Genomic DNA, 24,473 nt, shown 5'->3' on the forward strand with positions numbered 1-24,473 from the left:
CTGAGCGGTACGAAGCCTATCCTGAATGATCTTCACCTTATCCAAGGCATCATGAACTAAATCCGTACCCAACAACCTAGCCTCTCCCAGCTCAAACCACCCAACCGGCGACCAACACCTCCTACCTATAATGCCTCATAGGGAGCCATTTGAATGCTCGACTAGTAGTTGTTGTTGAAGGCAAACTCTGCTAATGGCAAGAACTGATCCCAAGAACCTCCAAAATCAATAACACATGCTCGGAGCATATCCTCCAAAATTTGAATAGTACACTCGGACTGCCCGTCCATCCGAGGATGAAATGCTATGCTCAACTCGACCCGTGTACCCAACTCATGCTGTACTGCCCTCCAAAAATGCAAGGTGAACTGTGTACCTCGATCAGAAATGATAGACACGGGAACACCATAGAGACGGACGATCTCGCGGATGTTAATCTCTGCCAACCGCTCCGAAGAATAGGTAACTGCCACAGAAATGAAATGCACTGACTTAGTCAGCCTATCAACAATAACCCATACTGTATCGAACTTCCTCTAAGTTCGTGGAAGTCCAACAACGAAGTCCATAGTGATCCGCTCCCACTTCCACTCAGGAATCTCAATCTTCTGAAACATACCACCAGGTCTCTGATGCTTATACTTTACTTGCTGACAATTCGAACGCCGAGCTACATAGGCAACAATGTCCTTCTTCATCCTCCTCTACCAATAATGCTGCCGCAAATCCTGATACATCTTAGCGGTGCCCGGATGAATAGAATACCGGGAACTATAGGCCTCCTCTAGAATCAACTCACGAAATCCATCCATATTAGGCACACAAATACGACCCTGTATCCTCAGAACTCCATCATCTCCAACTATAACCTATTTGTCACCTCCGTGCCGCACTGTGTCTCTAAGGATAAGCAAATGAGGATCATCATACTGCCAATCTCGGATACGCTCAAATAATGAAGAACGAGCGACTATGCAAGCTAGCACATGGCTGGGCTCAGAAACATCCAGCCTCACAAACTAATTGGCTAAAGCCTAAACATCCAAAGCAAGCGGCCTCTCACCGACTGGAATATATGCAAGGCTGCCCATACTGGCTGACTTCCTACTCAAAGCATCGGCCACTACATTGGCCTTTTCCGGATGATACAAGATGGTGATATCATAGTCTTTCAACAGCTCCAACCACCTCATTTGCCTCAAATTTAGCTCCTTCTGCTTGAACAAGTATTGCAAACTCTTGTGGTCCGTGAACACCTCACATGACACACCATACAAATAATGCCTCCAAATATTTAGCGCATGAACAATGGCTGCTAACTCCAAATCATGAACTGGATAATTCTTCTCGTGGAACTTCAACTATCGCGAAGCATATGCAATAACCATGCCATTCTGCATCAATACCGCACCAAGCCCAATACGCGATGCATCACAATATACTGTATATGGCCCTGAACCTATGGGCAAACCAACACTGGCGTCGTAGTCAAAGCTATCTTGAGCTTCTGAAAGCTCGCCTCACACTCATTCGACCACCTGAATTGGGCACCCTTCTGGGTCAACCTGGTCATTGGGGCTGCAATAGATGAGAACCCCTCCACAAACTAACAGTAATAGCCCGCCAAACCCAAGAAACTCCGGATCTCTGTAGCTGATATGGGTCTAGGCCAGTCCTTGACTGCCGTAATCTTCTTAGGATCCACCTGAATACCCTCTACTGATACAATATGACCCAAGAATGCAACTGAACTCAACCAAAACTCACACTTCGAAAACTTAGCATACAACTGACTATCCCTTAGAGTCTGAAGAATAACTCGAAGATGCTGCTCGTGCTCCTTCCGGCTACGAGAATAAATCAAAATATCATTAATTAAGACAATCACGAAGGAATCCAAATAAGGCTTGAACACTCGGTTCATCAAATCCATGAAAGCTGCTAGGGCATTTATCAACCCGAATGACATCACTAAGAACTCATAATGCCAGTACTGAGTGCGAAAAGCTATCTTAGGGACATCAGATGCCCTAATCCTCAACTGATGGTAGCCGGATTTCAAATCAATCTTCAAAAATACCTTGGCACTCTGAAGCGGATCAAACAAATCATCAATCCTCGGCAATAAATACTTTTCTTGATGGTGACCTTGTTCAACTGTCGATAATCTATACACATCCTCATCCACCCATCCTTCTTTTTGATAAACAACACCGGTGCACCCCAAGGCGAGACGCTCGGTCTAATAAAGCCTTTATCTAGCAAGTCCTGCAACTGTTCTTTTAATTCTTTCAACTCTGACGGGGACATGCGATATGGCGGAATAGAAATGGGCTGAGTGCCTGGAGCCAAATCAATGCAAAAGTCAATGTCCTTGTTGGGTGGCATCCCCAGCAGGTCTGAAGGAAACACCTCTAGAAACTCACGAACAACAGTCACAGAATCCATAGAAGGAATCTCAACACTAGAATCACGAATATATGCCAAATAGGCCAAATATGCCTTATCGACCATATGCCGAACCTTCATATATGAGATAACCCTGCTGGTAGAATGACCAGGAGTCCCTCTCCACTCCAAATGAGGTAACCCCGGTAGTGCTAAGGTCACAGTCTTGGAATGATAATCCAATATAGCATGATAAAGGGATAACCAATCCATCCAAGAATGACATTGAAATCCACGGTATCGAGAAGTAGAGGATCTACATGGGTCTCAAGGCCCCCAATAACGATCACGCAAGCACGATAAACACGATCTACCATAATAAAATCACCAACCGGTGTAGACACATATACATGAGCACTCAAAGAATCACAAGGCATAACCAGATAAGGGAAAAAATAAGATGATACATAAGAATATGTGGACCCTGGATCAAATAGAACTGAGGCATATTTACGGCACACTGAAACCATACTTGTGATAACTACATTGGAGGCCTCAACCTTAGGTCTTCCTGGCATAGCATATCATCGGGGCTGGGCCCCACCACTCTAAACTGCATCCCTAGGATGACCTCCTACTGGCTGGCCTCTACCTCTAGCTGCCTGGCCTCCACCTCTAGCAGCCTGACCTCCACCTCTAACACCTCTACCCCTACCTCTAGCTGGCTGAGCGGGCAGTGGAACACCCGGTGCTAGAACCATATCACGAGAACCCTGGTGCTGAGAACTACTCGAGGCTCGAGGGCAAAACTTAGCAATGTGCCTTGTATCACTGCAAGTATAACAAGACTTCGGCTGCTGAGACTACTGACCTTGAATTGACCTTGACGGCCTGGATAACCATCCTAAAAACTTTGGAGTGGAGGTGTAATGATAGGAGCTGGTGGTTCACTATAGGGCAACTGATCAAAATACTACATATGAGAACCACGACCACCTGGAGCACCGTGAGAAACCTGAAGTGCTAACTGAAAGGGCCTAGAAGGATGGCCTCTACCAAAAGAATCTCTGCCTCCAGACGAGGCACCACTGAATCTGCCAGAATGACGAGGCCTCTTATCAGATCCCTGACCGCTCCCCTAAGCCAAAACCATCTGAACCCGCCTGGCCACATTGGCTGCATCCTGAAAAGAAATCTTGCTACCTGTCTCCTTAGCCATCTGTAGTATAATAGGCTGAGCGAGTCCCTCAATAAACCTTCTCACCCTCTCTCTCTCTCAGTGGGGAGTATCAAAAGAGCATGACGAGCCAAATCAATAAAACTCGTCTCGTATTGGGTGATAGTCATAGAACCCTACTGGAGATGCTCGAACTGCCTACAGTACTCCTCTCTATGAGTGTCTGGAAGAAACTTCTCAAGAAATAGCAGCGAGAACTGGTCCCAAGTGAGAGATGGTGATCCAACTGGTCTGGCCAAACAATAATCTCTCCACCATTTCCTGGCGAAACCTGACAGACAAAAAGCAGCAAAGTCAACCCCATTGGTCTCAACTATCCCCATGTTCTGAAGAACCTCATGACAACTGTCTAAGTAATCCTAGGGATCCTCTGAAGATGTACCACCATAAGTAGTAGTGAACAACTTGGTGAACCTGTCTAATCTCCACAAAGCATCGGCAGATATAGCTGCTCCATCACCGGTCTGAGCTACTACACATAATTGAACAACTCCAACTGGCTGAGTTGCTGGAGTTTGAAACTGGGGAGCCATCTGCTCCGGAGTGTGGGTAGCGGGAGTCTGTACTCCTTCCCCAACCTGAGAGATGGCTGGTGCTACAGGAAGCAAGCCTGCCCGGGTGACACTCTCTATAAGGCCCACTAGACGGACCAGAGCATCCTGGAGTACTGGGGTAGCAATGAACCCCTCTGGGACCTGAGCTGGGCCCACCGGAACTGCCTAGGCCGGAACCTCATCATCAAACTCTACCTGAGGCTCCGCCACTGGTTCTGCTGCTTTGGGCTTAGCTCTGCCCCTGCCTCGGCCCCTAGCACGGCCTCAGCCTTGTCCTCTACCCCTCATGGGAGCTGCTGCTAGGGGCTCGGGCTGCTGGTCAACGGATAAAGAAGCACGTGTTTTCTCCATCTACGAAAGAACAGAGTAGAAGTTCAATTAATATTGATAAACCAAACCACACGACAGAGAAGAATAGAAGTGAAACTGTTCCTAACTCTGTAGCCTCTGGGGAATATGTACAGATATCTACGTACCGATCTCTCAGACTCTACCAAGCTTGTCCGTAAATTGTGAGACCTAAGCAACCTAGAGCTCTGATACCAACTTGTCACAACCCGAATTTCCTACCCTCAGGGGTCGTGATGGCGCCTACTAGTGAAAGCTAGGCAAGCAAACTATTCCGATTAATTTACCCTTTTCATTTTTAACATCTTAACAAGTGCAAGTTAACATATAATAAACAACAGAAATGATAAAGCGGAACAACGGAATTTAACAATTAAGCTAATACCAATACGAATCCATAAACATAAACCACCCAGAACTGGTGTCACAATCTCACGGACTATCTAAGAAAAACTACAAATAGGGTTTGAACAAGAAAGTACATGTCTGTCTCTGAAATAGAAAAGAATAGAAAGAAACTAGATAGAAAGGGGACGCCAAGGCCTGCGGACGCCTGCAGGACTACCTCGGGTCTCCCGATGGACTGAAGATATCAACCCCTAGCTAAGATCCGTATGCTCCGGTACCAGGATCTACACAAAAGAGTGCAGAGTGTAGTATTAGTACAACCGACCCCATATACTAAGTAAGTGTCGAGCCTAACCTCAGCGAAGTAGTGACGAGGCTAGGACACAACAACAAATAACCTGCAGTTAAACAATATCTACCAGAATAACAGTAATAAAAGCAATTCAAAAGTAGCGGTGGAGGGGTAACATGCTATGAGGGAAATACCCACGTAAATAATCACAATAATAATAGAATAAGACAATTAAGATAATTGAACCGAAAGCAGCAGAAACTCATAACAAACAGGCAATAAGTGCACGACATCACCCTTCGTGCTTTTACTCTCAATGCTCACCAATGCAATCAAGTAATGGAAATGTGCATGGCATCACCCTTCGTGCTTTATCTCTCTTCCTCACCATATGCATCAATATCAATGAAAATGTACACAGCATCACCCTTCGTGCTTTATCACTCTTTTCTCACCATATGCATAAATATGAATGTGCATGGCATCACCCTTCGTGCTTTATCTCTCTTTCCTCACCCAAACAATAGCAACAATAGCATCCCGGCAAGGGAATCAACAACAAGAATAAACACATCCTGACAAGGGAATCAATAGTAAGAAATAAATACATCCCGACAAGGGATCACCTATAACCAAACTTGTACCAACAATTAACTTCACAAATGAACCTCAACTGGAGCCAATGCTCAACAACAAGATAATCATATGTCTTGCTCAACATGGATAATCAACAATTTAGGCAATTGTAGTACTTATTAAGAAAACACAATGATCACAATTTAAGGCTCACCGGCATGCTTGACACCAACGTATAGATACTCGTCACCACATGTGATGACCCAAAAGGTCATCACTTGTTTTTAAAATGAATTCTCCATTCCAAGGCCTTAAAAACCTTTTTTAACATTACCTCGATTTGCGTGTGCAATCTGAATGCGTAGCGGGAAAGCATATAAGTGAAAATCTGTGAAAAATTATAAATTTTGACTATAAAATAAATTAATTTGACTACGGTCAATGTTTTGGGTACGGACCCGGACCCGTGATTGGACGGTCCCGGAGGGTCCGTAGGAAAATATGGGACTTGAGCGTATGCCCGGAATTGAATTCCGAGGTCCCAAGCCTAAGAAATGAATTTTTGAAAGAAATTACTTTCTAAAATTGTTTATGAAGTTTGGAAATGAATTTTGATTAGAACATGCTGGTATCGGGCCCGTAATTTGGTTACGGTACCGGTACAAGTCTTATATATGATTTCAGATGATTCAGTGAAGTTTGGTAAGAAACGGAATCCGTTTGATGTGATTCGGACCTTAAATGCAAAATTTGATGTTTAAGAAGTTTTGATAAATTTCATTGATATTGAGGTTTAATTCGTCGATATTGTGGTTATTTTGGCAATTTGATCGAACGGATAAGTTTGTATGATGTTATTAAGTTAGTACGTATGTTTGGTTTTGAGCCCCGAGGGCTCGGGTATGTTTCAGATGTGTTTCGGAAGGTTCTTGGAACTCAAAAAGTTGCAGGTTTCTGCTGTTCAGTGCCCTGGGATTTTACTCTTCGCTTTATCGTGGTCCCTCTCACGAACGCGTAAGGCAAATTTCCGAGGTGCCAGATTTCTTCTTCGCGAACGCGAAGCTTGAGATGAGAACGCGAGGCTGAGGGGGAAATATCCTTCGCGAACACGTCCATGCACTCGCGAACGCGTAAGGTTAAGGCCTGGGGAGGGTCACCATTTTTTGCATCGCGAACGCGGCCACTGTCCCACGAACGTGTAGGCTTGAGAAGCCAAAGCTCCGCGAACGCGAGCCATCTTTCGCGAACGTGAAGGTCCATCAGACCTAACTCATCGCGAACGCAATGAGCTTATCGCGAACGCGATGACCATTTTCGCCCAGTTATTTTAAGTTTCAAAAATAGAATACCATACGAGATTTTCATTATTTTTCACAAACTTCATCTTCTCCACACCTCTTGGGCGATTTTTGAAGAAGAACTTCACCATAGCTTCATAGGTATGTAATCCTAAGCTCGTTTTTTTTCATTTTTATCAACACCCACTAGATTTCTAGGCCTAAAACATGTGATTAAGGGTAGAAAATTAAGGATTTGGGTAGAGTTAGGGCTTTTTGATTATTTGGGAATTTGACCTCGTTTTGGGGTCGGATTACAAAACAAATTATATATTTGGGCACGTGGGTGAATGGGTAATCGGGTTTTGGTTCGAACCTCAGGTTTTGACCATGTGGGCCCAGGGGCAATTTTTGACTTTTTGGGTAAAACTTTAGAAATTTTATTTTCATGCATTGGGGTTGATTCATTTAGCATTTATTGATGTAATTAAGTACTTGTGACTAGATATGAGCGAATTGGTGGTAGAATCAAGGGGTAAAGCTATAATTGAATCATGAATTGTGTTCGTGGCATCGAGGTAAGTGTTTGGTCTAACCTTAGCTTCAGGGATTAGGAGTTGTGTCCTATTTGCTATTTGCTTCTTGTTGAGTAGGACGTATAGGCATGGTGACGAGTATCTATACATTGGTGTCAAACATGCCCGTGGGTCTTATATTGTGATTGCCATGACTTCGTTGTATCTTTCATGCCTTGGTAATGGTTTCTATTTGTTGTATAAAGTTTGTGGAAAGAATTGTGACCTATGAACATTGAGGAGCGCTGGCTCAAATTGTATAACGAATTGTGAAAGTATAAGTGACAATTGAACTTTTAGAGCATTGGCCCGAGTTGTGAAGGTATAAGTGATAATTGAACCTCTAGAGCATTGGCTCGAGTTGTGAAGTGAATCGTGAAGTAAAAATGAGAAAGAGAAGATATCATTATGTTGTCACCCTTGCCGGGCTATTGTTGATTTAATGGTTATCTCCCTTGCCGGGATGTTGATGTTATTGATGTTGTTCCCTTGCCGGGATTTAATTGTTGACTTATTGCTCCTTTGCCGGGATTCTTATTGCAATTTCCTTTATTTCCTTGCCCTATTGTTTGTGACTATTGTTTGGGTGAGGAAGAGAGTTAAAGCACGAAGGGTGATGCCGTCCATTATTTGTTTTGTGAGGAAAGAGTGTAAAACATGAAGGGTGATGCCGTATCGCACGATGTACCATTCCGTGCCTATTATATTGATTTCATGGTGAAGAAAGAGTGTAATGCACGAAGGGTGATGCCATGCCACACAATGTACCATTCCATGCCTATTGTATTGATTCTTATGGTGAGGGAGAGAGTAAAAACACGAAGGGTGATGCCGTGTACTTGTCCTTGATTTCCCTGATTCTTGCTGATAATTGAGTTATGTTGTCCTTTACGTTTATTTACTGTTTTTTACTTTATTTTATTTCAAGATTATAGATTCTCTTACCCTATTTGCCTTGTGATTGTTTTTTGGGTGAGTAAGAGCGTAAAACACGAAGGGTGATGCCGTGTATTATTTTGGTGAGAGAGTGTTAAAGCACGAAGGGTGATGCTGTGCATTGTTTTGGTGAGAGAGAGTAAAAGCACGAAGGTTGATGCCATGCACTTCTCTTTGATTTACTAATTTTTATTGATAACTATGTTACGGTTTCTCTACACTAAATTGTTGGTTTCCCGTTGATACTTGTTGTACCCCGCAACATGATTTCCCCTTCCTATTTTCAATTGAACTATGGTGATCCTCATATTTATTTGTTTCTCTTCTGTTAGTACTTGATGTTTCCCCGAAGCATGTTTCTCCCTCCCATCTTTACTTGTTTATTTCCGTATTTCTTTTCCGCTGTATATATTTCAACTACATAGGTTTATTTGGTAGTCTGGTCCTAGCCTCGTCACTACTTCGCCAAGGTTAGGCTAGGCACTTACCAGCATATGGGGTCGGTTGTGCTAATACTATACTCTGCACTCTTTTGTGCAGACCCCAGTGTTGTAGACTTTGGACCGCGATGAGATTGCTGAATCTTGTTCATCAGGCGCCCGAGGTATTCCTGCAGGCGTTCGTAGGATTTGGCATCTCCTTTTATCTACTTTCCTATTTCTACATGTATTTCTAGAGATAATGTTGCATTTAATTCTTTTAGACCTTTATTTGTAGAATTCTTACACCGTCTGTGATGCTGTGACACCAGGTTTTGGCTGCTTTAGGTTTTAAGAGTTGTAATAGATGCAGATTTCAGATATTTAATTGTTATCTTCCGCTTAATTATTTAAAGTTATGATGTTTTCATGTTATCGTCTTATATTTGTTTTAAAGAAATAATTGAGTAATGAAATAAGTAGTTAAATGATTGGCTTGCCTAGCTCATATTAGTAGGTGTCATCACGACTCCCGAGGGTGGGAAATCCAGATCGTGACAAGTTGGTATCAGAGCTCTAGGTTACATGGGTCTCACAGTTCACAGACAAGCTTAGTAGAGTCTGAGGGATCAGTATGAAGACGTTTGTATTTATCCCCCAGAGGCTACAGAGTTAGGAAAAACTTCACATTCATTATTTCCTGTCATGCGTTTTGATCTCTCAATGCTAAATTGAAACCTCTACTCTTGTCCTTTCGCAAATGGCGAGGTCATGTACCGCTTCTTCAACCGAGCAGCAGCACAGACCGGTGATAGATCAGCTACGTTTTCGGAGGTTTTGTGGAGGTTGGATAAGTTTTACTAAGCTCTTCACTACTACTTTCAGCGGTTCATCTTCTAAGGATCCCAAGATTATCTAGGTCGCTATCATGAGGTTCTCAGGAACATGGGGGTCGTGGAGGCCAATGGGGTCGAATTTTGCTACTTTTCGCTTGTTTGGATCCGCCAAGACCTGTTGGAGGGACTATTGATTGGCTATACCAGTTAGGTCATCAGATTTGACTTGAGAACAGTTCACGCAGCTATTTCTGGAGAAGTTTCTACCAATCACTCAGAGAGAGGTCTATCGGAGGCAGTTTGAGCATCTCTAGCAGGGTTCTATGACTGTTACTCAGTACGAGATCAGATTCATCGACTTGGCTTGTCATGCTCCTATCATACTTTACACTGCGAGAGAGAGAGAGTGAGGAGGTTCATTGAGGGACTCATCCAGCCCGCTCAGTTAGCTAGAGGTAGAGGTAGAGGTATTAGAGGTGGAGGTAGAGATGCTAGAGGTGGAGGTAGATGTATTAGAGGTGGAGGTGTAGGTACTGTTCTGGTTTGTAGTAAAGAAGCTTTGGTTTTATTTTGCACCGTAACTGGTCATGCATAGTGATTCTTTGAATGCCCCTGTTTATGTGTCTACATTGGTGGGTGATTCTATTATGGTGGATCATGTCCATTATTCATGTATAGTGGTGATTGGGGGTCTTGAGACTTGTGTAGATTTGCTTCTTCTGGACATGGATGATTTTAATGTCATATTGGGGATGGACTGGTTATCACCTTACCATGCTATCTTGGACTGTCATGCCAAGATTGTGACCTTAGCCTTACTGGGTTTACCTCGTTTAGAGTGGAGAGGGACTCCTGTTCATTCTACCCGTAGTGTTATCCCTTATGTGAAGGCTCCGCGTATGGTAGAGAAGGGGTGTTTGGCCTATTTGGCATATGTTCGTGATTCTAAAGCTGAGGTTCCTTCTATTGATTCTGTGCCCGTTGTTCGTAAGTTCCTTGAGGTTTTTCCTTCAGACCTGCCGGGTATGCCACTCGACAAGGATATTGACTTTTGCATTGATTTGGCTTCGGGCACTCAGCCCATTTCTATTCCGCTGTATAGTATGGCCCTGCCAGAGTTGAAAGAGTTGAAGGAACAATTGCAAGACTTACTTGGGAAGGGTTTCCTTAGGCCAAGTGTTTTGCCTTGGGGTGCGCCAATGTTGTTTGTTAAGAAGAAGGATGAATCGATGAGAATGTGTATTGATTACCGGCAGTTGAACAAGGTTACAATCAAGAATAAGTATCCATTACCAAAGATTGATGATTTGTTTGATCAACTTTAGGGTGCAAAGTTATTTTTGAAGATTGACTTGAGATCTGGCTACCATCAGTTGAGGATTAGGGCATCAAATGTCCCTAAGACAGCTTTTCACACTCGGTACTGGCATTATGAGTTCTTGGTGATGTCATTCGGGTTGACAAATGCCCCAACAGCTTTTATGGATTTGATGAACCGAGTGTTCAGGCCTTATTTGGATTCGTTCGTGATAGTCTTCATTAATGATATTTTGATTTATTCCCGCAGCCGGGAGGAGCACGAGCATCATCTTAGAGTGGTTCTTCAAACCTTGAGGTATAGTCAGTTATATGCTAAGTTCTATAAGTGTGAGTTCTGGTTGAGTTCAGTTGCATTCCTAGGTCATGTTGTATCAGCGGAAGGTATTCAGGTTGATCCAAAGAAGATTGAAGCAGTCAAGAACTGTCCTAGACCAGTGTCAGCTATAGAGATTCGGAGTTTCTTGGGATTGGCAGGCTTCTATCGTCGGTTTGTGGAGGGGTTTTCATCTATCGCAACCCCGATGACTAGGTTGACCCAGAAAGGTGCATAGTTCAGATGGTCGGATGAGTGTGAGGCGAGCTTTCAGAAGCTCAAGACAGCTTTGACTACAACAGCGGTGTTGGTATTGCCCATAGGTTTAGGGCCTTATACAGTCTATTGTGATGCATCTCGTATTGGACTTGGTGCAGTGTTGATGTAGGATGGCATGGTCATTGCCTATGCTTCGCGGCAGTTGACGATTCATGAGAAGAACTATCCGGTTCATGATTTGGAGTTGGCAGCCATTGTTCATGCGTTGAAGATTTGGAGACTTTATTTGTATGGCGTGGCATGTGAGGGGTTCACGGATCACAAGAGTCTTCAGTATTTGTTCAAGCAAAAAAGAGTTGAATTTGAGGTAGAAGAGGTGGTTGGAGTTGTTGAAAGATTATGATATCACTATTTTATATCACCTGGGAAAGACCAATGTGGTGGCCGATGCTTTGAGTAGGAAGTCAGCCAGTATGGGCAGTCTTGCTTATATTCCGGTCAGTGAGAGACCGCTTGCTTTGGATGTTCAGGCTTTGGCCAATCAGTTCGTGAGATTGGATTTTTCTAAGCACAATTGTATGTTAGCTTGTACAGTCACTCGCTCTTCATTATTGGAGCGTATCCGAGATCGACAGTATGATGATCCCCATTTGTGTGTCCTCAGAGACACGGTACAATACAGAGGTGCCAAACAGGTTACCTTAGGTGATGATGGAGTTTTGAGATTGTAGGGCCGAGTCTGTGTGCCTAATGTGGATGGGCTTCGAGAGCTGATTTTAGAGGAGGCCCATAGTTCCCGGTACTCTATTCATCCGGGCACCACAAAGATGTATTAGGATTTGCGGCAGCATTATTGGTGGCGGAGAATGAAGAAGGATATCGTGGCACATGTGGCTCAGTGTTTGAATTGTCAGCAGGTTAAGTACGAGCATCAGAGGCCCGGTGGTTCATTTCAAAAGATTGAGATTCCTAAGTGGAAATGGGAGCGTATCACTATAGACTTTGTTGTTGGTCTCCCACGGACTCATAGGAAGTTCGATGCAGTTTGAGTTATTTATGATAGGCTGACCAAATCAGCGCATTTCATTCCTATGACAGTCTCCTATTCTTCCGAGACGTTAGCTGGGATCTATATTTAGGAGATTGTTCGCCTTCATGGTGTGCCCAAGTCTATCATTTCAGATCGAGGTACACAGTTTACCTCCTATTTTTGGAGAGCAGTTTAGTGAGAATTGGGCACACGAGTTGATTTGAGCATAGCATTTCACCCTCAGACGGACGGGCAGTCCGAGCGGACTATTAAGATTTTGGAGGATATGCTCCGAGCTTGTGTCATGGACTTTGGAGGCTCGTGGGATCAGTTTTGCCTTTAGCAGAGTTTACCTACAACAACAGCTACCGGTCGAGTATTCATATGGCTCTGTATGAGGCTTTATATGGTAGGCGGTGTCGGTCTCCAGCTGGATGGTTTGAGCCGGGAGAGACTCGATTATTGGGTACAGATCTGGTTCCGGATGCCTTAGACAAGGTTAGGATTATTCAGGATAGGCTTCGTACAGCTCAGTCCAGGCAAAAGAGTTATGCCGACCACAAGGTTCGTGATTTGGCATTAATGGTCGGTGAGCAGATATTGCTTCGAGTGTCACCTATGAAGGGCGTGATGAGATTTGGGAAGAAGGGAAAGCTTAGCCCTAGGTTCATTGGCCCGTTTGAGATCCTTGATTGAGTGGGAAAGGTGGATTATAGACTTGCATTGCCGCCGATCTTGTCAGTCGTGCATCTAGTGTTTCATATGTCCATGCTTCGGAAATATCACGGCGATCCATCCCACGTGTTAGATTTCAGCACTTGTCTTATGAGGAGGAGTTGGTAGCTATTCTAGACCGGGAGGTTCATCAGTTGAGTTCGAAGAGTTTTCCTTCTGTTTGTGTTCAGTGGAGAGGTCAGCCTCCTGAGGCATCAACTTGGGAGTCCGAGTCCGATATGAGCAGATGTTATCCCCATCTTTTCCCCGACTCAGGTACTTCCTTCTTCTGTCCGTTCGAGGACGAATGGTTGTTTTAGAGGTGGAGAACGTGATGACCCAAAAGGTCATCACTTGTTTTTAAAATGAATTCTGCATTCTGAGGCCTTAAAAACCTCTTTTAGCATCACCTCGATTTGCATGCGCAGTCCGGGCACGTAGCTGGGAAGCCTATATGTGGAAATTTGTGAAAAATAATAAATTTTGACTATAAAATAAATTAATTTGATTTCGGTCAACGTTTTGGGTAAACGGACCCAAACCCGTGATTGGACAGTCCTGGAGGGTCCATAGGAAAATATGGGACTTGGGCGTATGCCCGGAATCGAATTCCGAGGTCCCAAGCCCGAGAAATGAATTTTTGAAAGAAATGATTTTCTGAAATTATTTATGAAGTTTGGAAATGAATTTTTATTAGAAAATATTGGTATCGGGCCCATAATTTGGTTCCGATGCCCCGGTAAAGGTCTTATATATTATTTAAGATGATTTTGTGAAGTTTGGTAAGAAACGGAATCCGTTTGACGTGATTCGGACCTTAAATGCAAAATTTGATGTTTAAGAAGTTTTGATAAATTTCATTGATATTAAGGTTTAATTCATCGTTATTGAGGTTATTTTGGCGATTTGATCGTGCGCATAAGTTCATATGATGTTATTGAGCTAGTACGTATGTTTGGTTTTGAGCCCCGAGGGCTCGGGTGTGTTTCGGATGTTTTTAAGAAGGTTCTTGGAACTCAAAATGTTGCAGGTTTCTGCTATTCAGTGCCCAGGGATTTTACTCCGTTCCTACTTTATCTTTTTGAGAAAGAAGAGGTTACTAGACAAGCGAAAGAGATGCCGAAAGAGCAGATGCTTTTATTTGAAACAAAAGCATTAGCCGAGACATACCTCCCGCTCAAGAACACTATTGACAATGGGGTCCAGAAGGCCCTCAAAAAAGGCGATAGAGCAAGAAAGAAAGAAAGGATCAAAATAGCACGGGCCACACGCAAAAGAAAAGAGAGGATAGATAGAATTGTATTGAGGCCGCAGCAGCAAGAAAATAACAAGAGCACGTCTTCCCAAACAAGGCAGCCTTCAACAGGAGCTGCACTATAATGCCTCAGCTCTGGGAACAGGAAGGAACTGAGCGCCCCGGCGAATAAAGAAAACCTAGAATAAAAATGGAAGCATAAGCCTTCACATCCGAAACTGAAAAATCATCAGTTGGAGAATCGTTTTTACAGGGTAGGCATGGTGAAGGCAGAATGGAAATAGAAAACTACTAAATGACTTAATCTTGCCTTCTTCTTCCTTTATGGAGAGAGGGAAAGAGCCCATACTTGGAGCACGAATTCATACGTAAGATGCCCAGTTGGATCACTAATTCGTAGATGGACAACCTCTATAAAGGATCTCCCTTGAAAGGAGAATAAATACCATTGTAGCTAGGCTTTGTTCTCTTGAATAGGTAGGCTCAGTACGCTAAGGAAGCTTGGTCTGCTTAGGGCTCATAGGAGGTAGGACAGATAATAGAATTTTGCCGGCGAGATGAGTCTGGGAAAACCTGACGGGCTAGAGGGTGGGCTTTAGAACGGTTTACTGAGACTCCGTTATACTAAAATAGAAAGAAGTTGGTTCCTGGACAAGGTCCTATCCTAAGCTTAGAGCTGAGCTAGACCCCTACCCCTAACTTATTTCGGAATGATTTAGAGAGATGCGAATCAGGCTTTCAGAGTGGTGGCAAGCAGTGCAAGAAGATAAAGTCCAATCTGACCCTAAGCAGATTTTGACATCTTTCTCGCATCCGCTTTCAGGTTTGACATGACATTAGAACTCTCGTACTTAGTGACAAGTTCGAGCCTTAGAAGCATGCGAAGGAATAAGGTCTGGAATAAGTCTTGTATGAGTCCTTTAATCGAGCCCCTCTTCTTTAATAGGTGCTTTCAAGTAGCAGATTTTGATTATCTTTTTACGATTACAATTCTAGTATTAAATATCTCCGCCTCCCCATTCCTTTATCAAAGTCTAGTACTTATGGGCGCAAGTCAGCCTCTTTAAGTGGAAGCAATCATAGGGGGTTCGGGTCTGAGGTAAGCCTTCCTCTATCATTCGTAGGCAAAAAAGGGGTAAGCGAACCTGGCTGTCTTTGTTAATAAGCAAATGGGTAAGTAAGCGCAAATAGCACGAATCTCTTTCTGTATTAAAGCCTACTCCTGGTCGGACTCTTGTTGTAGTGTGAGCCTTGAAAGTACCCAAAGTTAGGCAATCAACATGAATTTCTTTAAATGGATCCCTCTTTCTTAATAACTCTTCTTAGGGAGTAGGATCTTTTCGCGTTCGCATGGTCCCTCTCGCGAACGCGTAAGGCAAATTTCCTAGGTGCCAGATTTCTTCTTCACGAACGCGAAGCTTGAGACGCGAACGCGAGGCTGAGGAGGGAATACCCTTCGCGAACGCGTCCATTCACTCACAAACGTGTAAGGTTAAGGCCTGGGGAGGGATCACCATTTTGTGCATAGCGAACGCGGCCACTGGCCCGCGAACGCGTAGGCTTAAGGAGCCAAAGCTCTAGGAATGCGAGCCATCTTCCGCGAACGCGAAGGTCTGTTAGACCAAACTCATCGCGAACGCGATGACCAATTTCGCCTAGTTATTATAAGTTTCAAAAACAGAATGCCATACGGGATTTTCATTATTTTTCACAAACTTCATCTTCTCCACACCTCTTGGGCGATTTGTGAAGAAGAACTTCACCATAGCTTCATAGGTATGTAATCTTAAGCTGATTTTTTCCATTTTTATGAACACCTACTAGATTTCTAGGCCTAAAACATGTGATTAAGGGTAGAAAATTAGAGATTTGAGTAGAGTTAGGGCCTTTTGATTACTTGGGAATTTGACCTCGTTTCGGGGTCAAATTTCAAAACAAATTATATATTTGGGCTCGTGGGTGAATGGGTAATCGAGTTTTGGTTCGAAACTCGAGGTTTGACCATGTGGGCCCAAGGGTGATTTTTGACTTTTTGGGTAAAACTTTAGAAAACTCATTTTCATGCATTGGGGTTGATTCATTTGGCATTTATTGATGTAAAAAAGTAACTTGTGACTAGATACGAGTGAATTGATAGTGGAATCAAGGGGTAAAGCTATAATTGAATCATGAATTGTGTTCGTGGCATCGAGGAAAGTATTTGGTCTAACCTTAGCTTGAGGTATTAGGAGTTGTGTCCTATTTGCTATTTCCTTCTTGTTGAGTACGACGTTATAGGCATGGTGACGAGTATCTATACGTTGGTGTCAAGCATGCCCGTGGGCCTTATATTATGATTTTCATGACTTTGTTGTATCTTTCATGCCTTGGTGATGGTTTCTATTTGTTGTATAAAGTTTGTGGAAAGAATTGTGACCTATGAACATTGAGGAGCATTGGCTCAAGTTGTATAACGAATTGTGAAAGTATAAGTGACAATTGAGAGCATTGACTCGAGTTGTGAAATGAGTTGTGAACGTATAAGTGATAATTGAACCTCTAGAGCATTGACTCGAGTTGTGAAGTGAATCGTAAAGTAAAAATGAGAAAGAGAAGAGATCATTATGTTGTCACCCTTGCCGGGCTATTGTTGATTTAATGGTTATCTCCTTTACCGGGAGGTTGATGTTATTGATGTTGTTCCCTTGCCGAGATTTAATTGTTGACTTGTTGCTCCCTTGCCGGGATTCTTATTGCAATTTCCTTTGTTTCCTTGACCTATTGTTTGCGAATAAATGTAAAGGACAACATAACTCAATTATAGTAAGAATCAAGGAAATCAAGGACAAGTGCACGGAATTGTTTCCTCACCACTCTTTCATGGTGAGGAAAGAGTGTAAAGCATGAAGGGTGATGATGTGCCACACGATGTACCATTCCATGCCTATTGTATTGATTCTTATGGTGAGGGCGAGAGTAAAAGCATGAAAGGTGATGCCGTGCATTTGTCCTTTGATTTCCCTGATTCTTACTGATAATTGAGTTATGTTGTCATTTACGTTTATTTATTGGTTTTCTGTTGTTACTTGATTTTATTTCGAGATTATAGATTCTCTTACCCTATTTGCCTTGTGATTTTTGTTTGGGTGAGGAAGAGCGTAAAGCACGAAAGGTGATGTCGTGTATTGTTTTGGTGAGAGAGAGTAAAAGCATGAAGGGTGATGCCGTGCACTTGTCTTTGATTTCCTAATTTTTATTAATAACCGTGTTATGGTTTCTCTATACTAAATTGCTGGTTTCCTGTTAATACTTTGTTGTACCCCGCAACATGATTTCCCCTTCCTATTTTCAATTGAACTGTGGTGTTCCTCATATTTATTTGTTGCTCTTCTGTTACTACTCGATGTTTCCCCGAAGCATGTTTCCCCCTCCAATCTTTACTTGTTTATTTCCATATTTCTTTTTCGCTCTATATATTTGAACTACACAGGTTTATTTGGTAGTCTGGTCCTAGTCTCGTCACTACTTCGCCGAGGTTAGGCTGGGCACTTACCAACACATGGGGTCGGTTGTGCTGATACTACACTCTACACTCTTTTGTGCAGACCCCAGTGTTATAGACTTTGGACCGCAGTGAGATTGCTGAATCTTGTTCATCAGGCGACCCAAGGTAGCCCTGCAGGCGTTCGTAGGCCTGTATGTACTTTCCTGTTTCTACATGTATTTCCAGAGACAGTGTTGTATTTAATTCTTTCAGACCTTTATTTCTAGAATTCTTAGACCGTCTATGACACTGTGATACCAGGTTTTGGGTGCTTTAGGTTTTAAGAGTTGTAATAGATGCAGATTTCAGATATTTAATTGTTATCTTCCTCTTAATTATTTAAAGTTCCACTGTTTTCATGTTATCGTCTTATATTTATTTTAAAGAAATAATTGAGTAATGAAATAAGTAGTTAAATGATTGGCTTGCCTAGCTTACATTAGTAGGCAGCACCACGACTCCCGAGGGTGAAAAATTTGGGTCGTGACACCACACCTATAAATCATACACTACACTAGCACATAGCAAATAAGGCACAATACCTATTCCCTCAAGCTAAGGTTAGACTAAACACTTACCTCAAACTTCCACGGCCAACTCAAGCCTCAAACACCGCTTTTCCTTTAGAATTCAGCTCCAAATCAATTGTATCTAACCAAAATTAATTTAAGAACATCAATAAATGCTAAAGAATTCATACCCAATGCTTAATTATAGGTTTTCTATCATTTTCCCCAAAAAGTCAAAAATCGACCCCAGGCCCGCTTGGTCAAAACTTGAGGTTCGGACCAAAACCCGATCACCCATTTACCCACGAGCCCGAATATTTAATTAGTTTCGAAATCCGACTCCAAAATGAGGTCTAAATTTCAATTATTCAAAAAGCCTAACTCTACCCAAATTCCCTATTTCTACCATAAAAACCCTAGATTTTTGGATGAAGATTGATGAAATGCAAAGGGAAATCGAAAGAAAAAGGTTTAGAATCATATACCAATACTTTGGGAAAGAACTTGCTTCTTGAAAATCGCCTCAATGTTCTCTAGTTTTGAAAATATGAAAATGTGGGCTAAATCCCGACTTTGCTACTGTTTTAAGTGCAGGGCGACAATGTTGATTGCGTTCGCGTGAGCACTGTCGTGTTTGCAAAGAGCTGCCAGTGGTGGACTTATGCGATCGCGGGAGAAGCTTCGCATTCGCGAAGGCTTAGCCCAGCCCTGCCTTTGCGTTCGGGATAGAGATCCGCGTTCGCGTAGTTCTCCCTAAGTTCCTGATGCTCCGCGTTCGCGTAGAGCAAGCCCCCCAATGCTCCGCGTTTGCGACCTGAGTCTCACGTTCGCGTAGGGTAAAATCCTCCCTAGCCCTGTTTCCCTTTCGCTATTGCGAGAATGGCTCCGCGACAGCAAAGCACAAATTGTCTGTGCACCTGAAGCAGCAAACCTGCAACTTTTCTAAGTGTAAAAACATTCCGTGGCCTATCCGAAACTCACCCGAGCCCTCGGGGCTCCAAGACAAACATGCACTCAACCCTAAAAACATCATATGAACTTACTCGTGTGATCAAATCGCCAAAATAACACCTAGAACTTCAAGTTTAACATTAAAATCAAAGAAAAATATCAATAACTCTTAAGTTCAAATTTTTACAACCGAGGGTCCGATTCACGGCATATGAAGTCCGTTTCTTACCAAATTTTGCAAACTCAACTTAAATACCATATAAGACCTGTACCGGGCTCCAGAACCAAAATACAGGCTCGATACCATCAAATTCAAATACATTTAAATTTTCAAAAACTCTTATAATTTTTGTTAAACAGTTTCTTCAAAAATTTATTTCTCGGGCTTGGGACCTCGAAATTCAATTCCGGGCATATGCCCAAGTCCCTTTTTTTTCTGCGGACCCTCAAGGACTGTAAAATCACAGATCCGGATCCGTTTACCCAAAATATTGACCAAAGTCAACTTATATTCAATTTTAAAGGCAAAATTAGCATTTTTATAAAATTTTCACATAAAAGCATTCTGAATATATGTCCGGACCACGTACGCAAATTGAGGTGAGATAAAAGGAGGTTTTTAAGGCCTCAGAACACAGAATTGACTTGTCAATCTAGCGTTGGCCTTCTGGGTCATCACATAAATACATGCCATGTACTAGCCAAAGACATGATAAAATTTCCTCTCATATTTCCCAAAGATGATATTTACACAAGGAAGGCTTGCAAGAAAACAAAATAAAGTAACCTAAAAACTTCTTTGGGACCACACCCTTAGTTGCTACCTCTTCAGCAATCACATCTTTGGGAGCCCCATCATCGGTGGCTTCATCCCCATCTCTTTCACCATAGGAGGCACTGGCTAAATCATCCTCATCAGTAAGTAGAGCGGCCGCCTCTTCTTCCAAAATCTTCTCTGCTTCAATTTCGGTCGAAAGGTCAAAGCTGCGGGCATGTATCTCATCGAGGGTCATCCTCCGGGATTGTCGTCTACATGGTCGAGGGCACTTGTTAATTTAACTTTTACCGTAGAAGAGATCTCTCTTGCCCGAGCATTAGCTGCCTCGGCATTGGCTCGATATGAAGCCATAATTGCCGCAACACAGATTCAGCCTTGGCCAAATCAGCAACAGATTTGACTTTAAGCTCCTTGATCTCGAGGCCCCGAGCTTGGCTCTCCTCCTTTGTGGTTCGAAGCTGGCGCTCAAGCAAAGTTAACTGCTCTCTTAAAGTTTCCTTCTCAAAGGCGAGATTGTCCACACCTTGCCTCAACTCTTGGGTCTCGTTTTCTTTCATCTTAAGCTCCTCCCGAAGCTGCGCCTCCAAGTCGGTCTTCTGCTGAAACTACGAAGTTAAAAATATCAGTCGCCAATATAAACCGGTGCATAGCAAACCCTCGAGAGTTGTGTTACCTTTTCAAAGTACTCGGCCCATCCTTGGCATGCCTGTGTCAACTCAACTTGGAGATTGTGGGTCTCCAACTCTTTTTATCATATAAGGCTTTGACGGCGTCCCTCTTCTCCAAAGTCTTCTTAAGCTTGGCCTCGCACCGAGAAAGCTCGTCTCGGGACTTGGAGAGTGCCGTATTATGGAGCACCGTAGCCTTCATAAAGAGGGAGGAAAGAACATTCAGAACAGCTAAAACAACGACGCATGCATAAAAAATAGAAAACTTACTTGTTCAAAAATGAAGAAAGCATCTGGGTCGGGGCCGTCTTCAGGCCCTGTGAGGCACTCTTGAAAGATGTCGTGCCCTTCATGGTTTACTTGCACTCCAGAAGATTTCATATTCACAACCTTCTAGATTTTCCCCTCGGAGAACTCGGGGCCAAGGGGAGAATCATCCACATTGATCACCCTGAGTGATCCGCTCGGGGCATTTTCTTTTATTTGGAGAGGCTCGGGGTTAGTACGTTCAGACTCGCCCTCGTAATGATCCCCTAAATGAGGCGCCTTCTATTTGGACAATGGTTCGAGGACTTTATTCGAACTCCCTTCGGAGATTTCTTCAGCTCTAGGGTGGGCCTCATCAACCGCCATCGACTCGATAGGCTTCGAAGCATCGACATTCTTTATCTTACGATTTATCTGCATGCAATCATTATCTTCTTCTTCCTCCTGGTCCCGAAGGCATTGGGCCATTTCGGGGGATAAGGCCGCTGCATCGGCCTTAGACTTTCGAGCCAAGCTTTTCTTTGGCTTCAGAGGATTCTCAAACGTCTCTCTTCTCCTCTTTATTTCTTTAGAAGGCTTCAGAACCTCCACTTCATCAGCCAGGGCCGGTCTCAATTCAATGGCGTCTCCAAGACCTACATGAAACCGAGGTAAGTATCGCATAAAGGAAGTGAAGGAAAACAAACGAGAGAACTCACCGTGGTTTTTGGCCTCCCATCGACCCTTGGACAAATCTTGCCAGTAATGCTCCGAGTAAGAGGAGGCGAGGGCTAGCTTTCAAACCCATCCCTAGAGGTCCGGGACCCCACCGGGAAACCAAGTAGCGGCTACGCCATCGTAAAGAGGTCAGATCAAAGAAAAATACAAAGTCGGGGAAAAGAAAAGAAAGTAGGGAATACTTACATTTCATGTTCCATTCCTTGGGGAACGACATCCAATCAGCAGGAATCAGATCAGAGGTCTTGACTCGGACAAACTTAGCATCCATCCACGATCTTTGTCCTCATAGATACTAAAAAACAGAGATTTTAAGGATCGGCATTGCAATTTTATCAAGCCCCCACGATAAAGTCGAGGACTGTACAGTTTGATCAGATGATCGAGGGTGAAGGCATCCCCTCAATTTGGTTCGAAAAGAATCTAATTAAGTAAATAATTTGCCAGAAGGAGGGGTAGATCTAGCCGAACGTCACTCGGTATCTTTGGCAAAAATTGAGGATAACCGGGTCTATGGGACCCTGAGTTGGAATTGCAGGGCCCAGCGTAATCGGGTAAGTAGATACGCTTAAGTACCCCGCCTTAAAAGTAGTAATATCCTCCTTGGAGGAAGGAATCACTATTTATTTATTTATTTATTTATTTATTTATTGTCCCATTTCAATCCTCCTCTACTTTCTCTAGCTCGGCCTTGGTCACCAAGCAAATATAACGAGACATGGGCTCACATCGACCTGGTGCGGAAACACGTTTTTCGATTTTGAAATCAGATGTTGTCTCACACAGCGGCGGGATGCATTCCTCGATACGAGTTGGCACTATCGATTTACCCTTAGTCGATCAATAAGATGAAGGAGCTTTTTCCTTTTGAGGAACAGATTTGGATGTTTTAGCCATCACTATGTGGTAGATCCGAAAAAATGAAAAGTGTTGTTAGAAAAGAGATGGAATAGCTCAAGGAAATTGAAAAAGTCTAAGCGAGACTTTGAAAGCAATATGGGAATAAAGTTTGTAAGGTTGTGGGATCTATCTATTTATAAAGCATGCTAGGGAAGCCAAAAGGCCGACCGTCAGCCGCCTCTAATTAATGGTTTTGGGAATTGTACAAAAAACGACTTTTCAGTTACCTCAAGCGCTTATGTCATGATATTGGCATCAGGACCGAGGCATCAGAAATTAATTTGTCGAAAATCATTAAGGACAACCTACAAGTCGAGTTAGGGAAAATACCCACTCAATTACTAAGCCCAAGGGCTACCCGAGCTCGATAGAATTCTCACTCGGGAACTACCTATGTGGCCTAAGGGCTAATTTCATTCTGAGTTCGAGCAAGTACTCACTCGATTACTAAGCCCAAGGGCTACACGACCTCGAGAGAATTCTCACTCGGGGACTCCTTGTGCAGCCTGAGGGCTAATTTCATTCCGAGTTCGAGCAAGTACTCACTCGATTACTAAGCCCAAGGGCTACCCGAGATCGAAAGAATTCTCACTCGGGGACTACTTGTGCAGCCTAAGGGTTAAATTTATTTTGAGTTCGAGCAAATACGCATTTGATATTAAGCCTAAGGGCTACCCGAGTTCGAGAAAATTCTCACTCGGATTAACAAAGAACCTTAAAAGGTGTTAGTTGATTAAAACCTAAGGGTTTATTATGTTTCGGGTCCAGTATTCAGACTAATCATTAGAGTTATACACTCGGATTTTTCATAAACGAAGGCAGAATGGAATTCCATACAAATCGAAGATAAAATGGAGAAATTCTTATATTGACAAAAGATGTTTAGAAAACTCACGAGGGGCCCTTACACAGAAACAAAGAAGCAAAAACAAAAAGCCAAGAATCTAATCTACTTTAGGGGGTATATCCTCAAGAGTGACATCTTCGGGAACCTCTTCCTCAGGGATTCCATCTCGATCTTCAGAGGAAATTGTGGCATGGTGAAAAACTTGGAGATTATGGGTCTTGTCAACATAACTACTGTGAAGCAACTTCTTGAGACATTGTACCGGTGTGGGATGCAAAAGTTAGTAGATGATAGTGCCACCTCATTCCACGAAAAGCAAAGGGAACGAAGTGCCACACCAGGTTGAAGTTAAGAGAGATGAGCAATAGTATAAAGTTCACATATCTTTTGATATGGGAAGAATTCGGTGCCCCTGTCTCGTTGTCTCGAGCTAACAACAACAACAACAACCTAGTATAATCCCCCTTAGTGGGGTAAAACTTTAAAAAAAGGGAGTCATGGCGTAACGGATAAAATTGCTGCCATATGACCTTGCGGTCACAGATTTGAACCATAAAGATAGGGGATTAGAGGAAGAAATAGAGAAGGGAAAGGGATAAAAGTTGATGAAGAAGGAATGATTATAGTTTGTCAGTCAAGTAACCCCTTATTAATAGAAGACAACGACGAAACCTAC

The sequence above is a fragment of the Nicotiana tabacum genome, chromosome 7 (assembly GCF_000715075.1).
Source record: "Nicotiana tabacum cultivar K326 chromosome 7, ASM71507v2, whole genome shotgun sequence".
NCBI lineage: Eukaryota > Viridiplantae > Streptophyta > Magnoliopsida > Solanales > Solanaceae > Nicotiana > Nicotiana tabacum.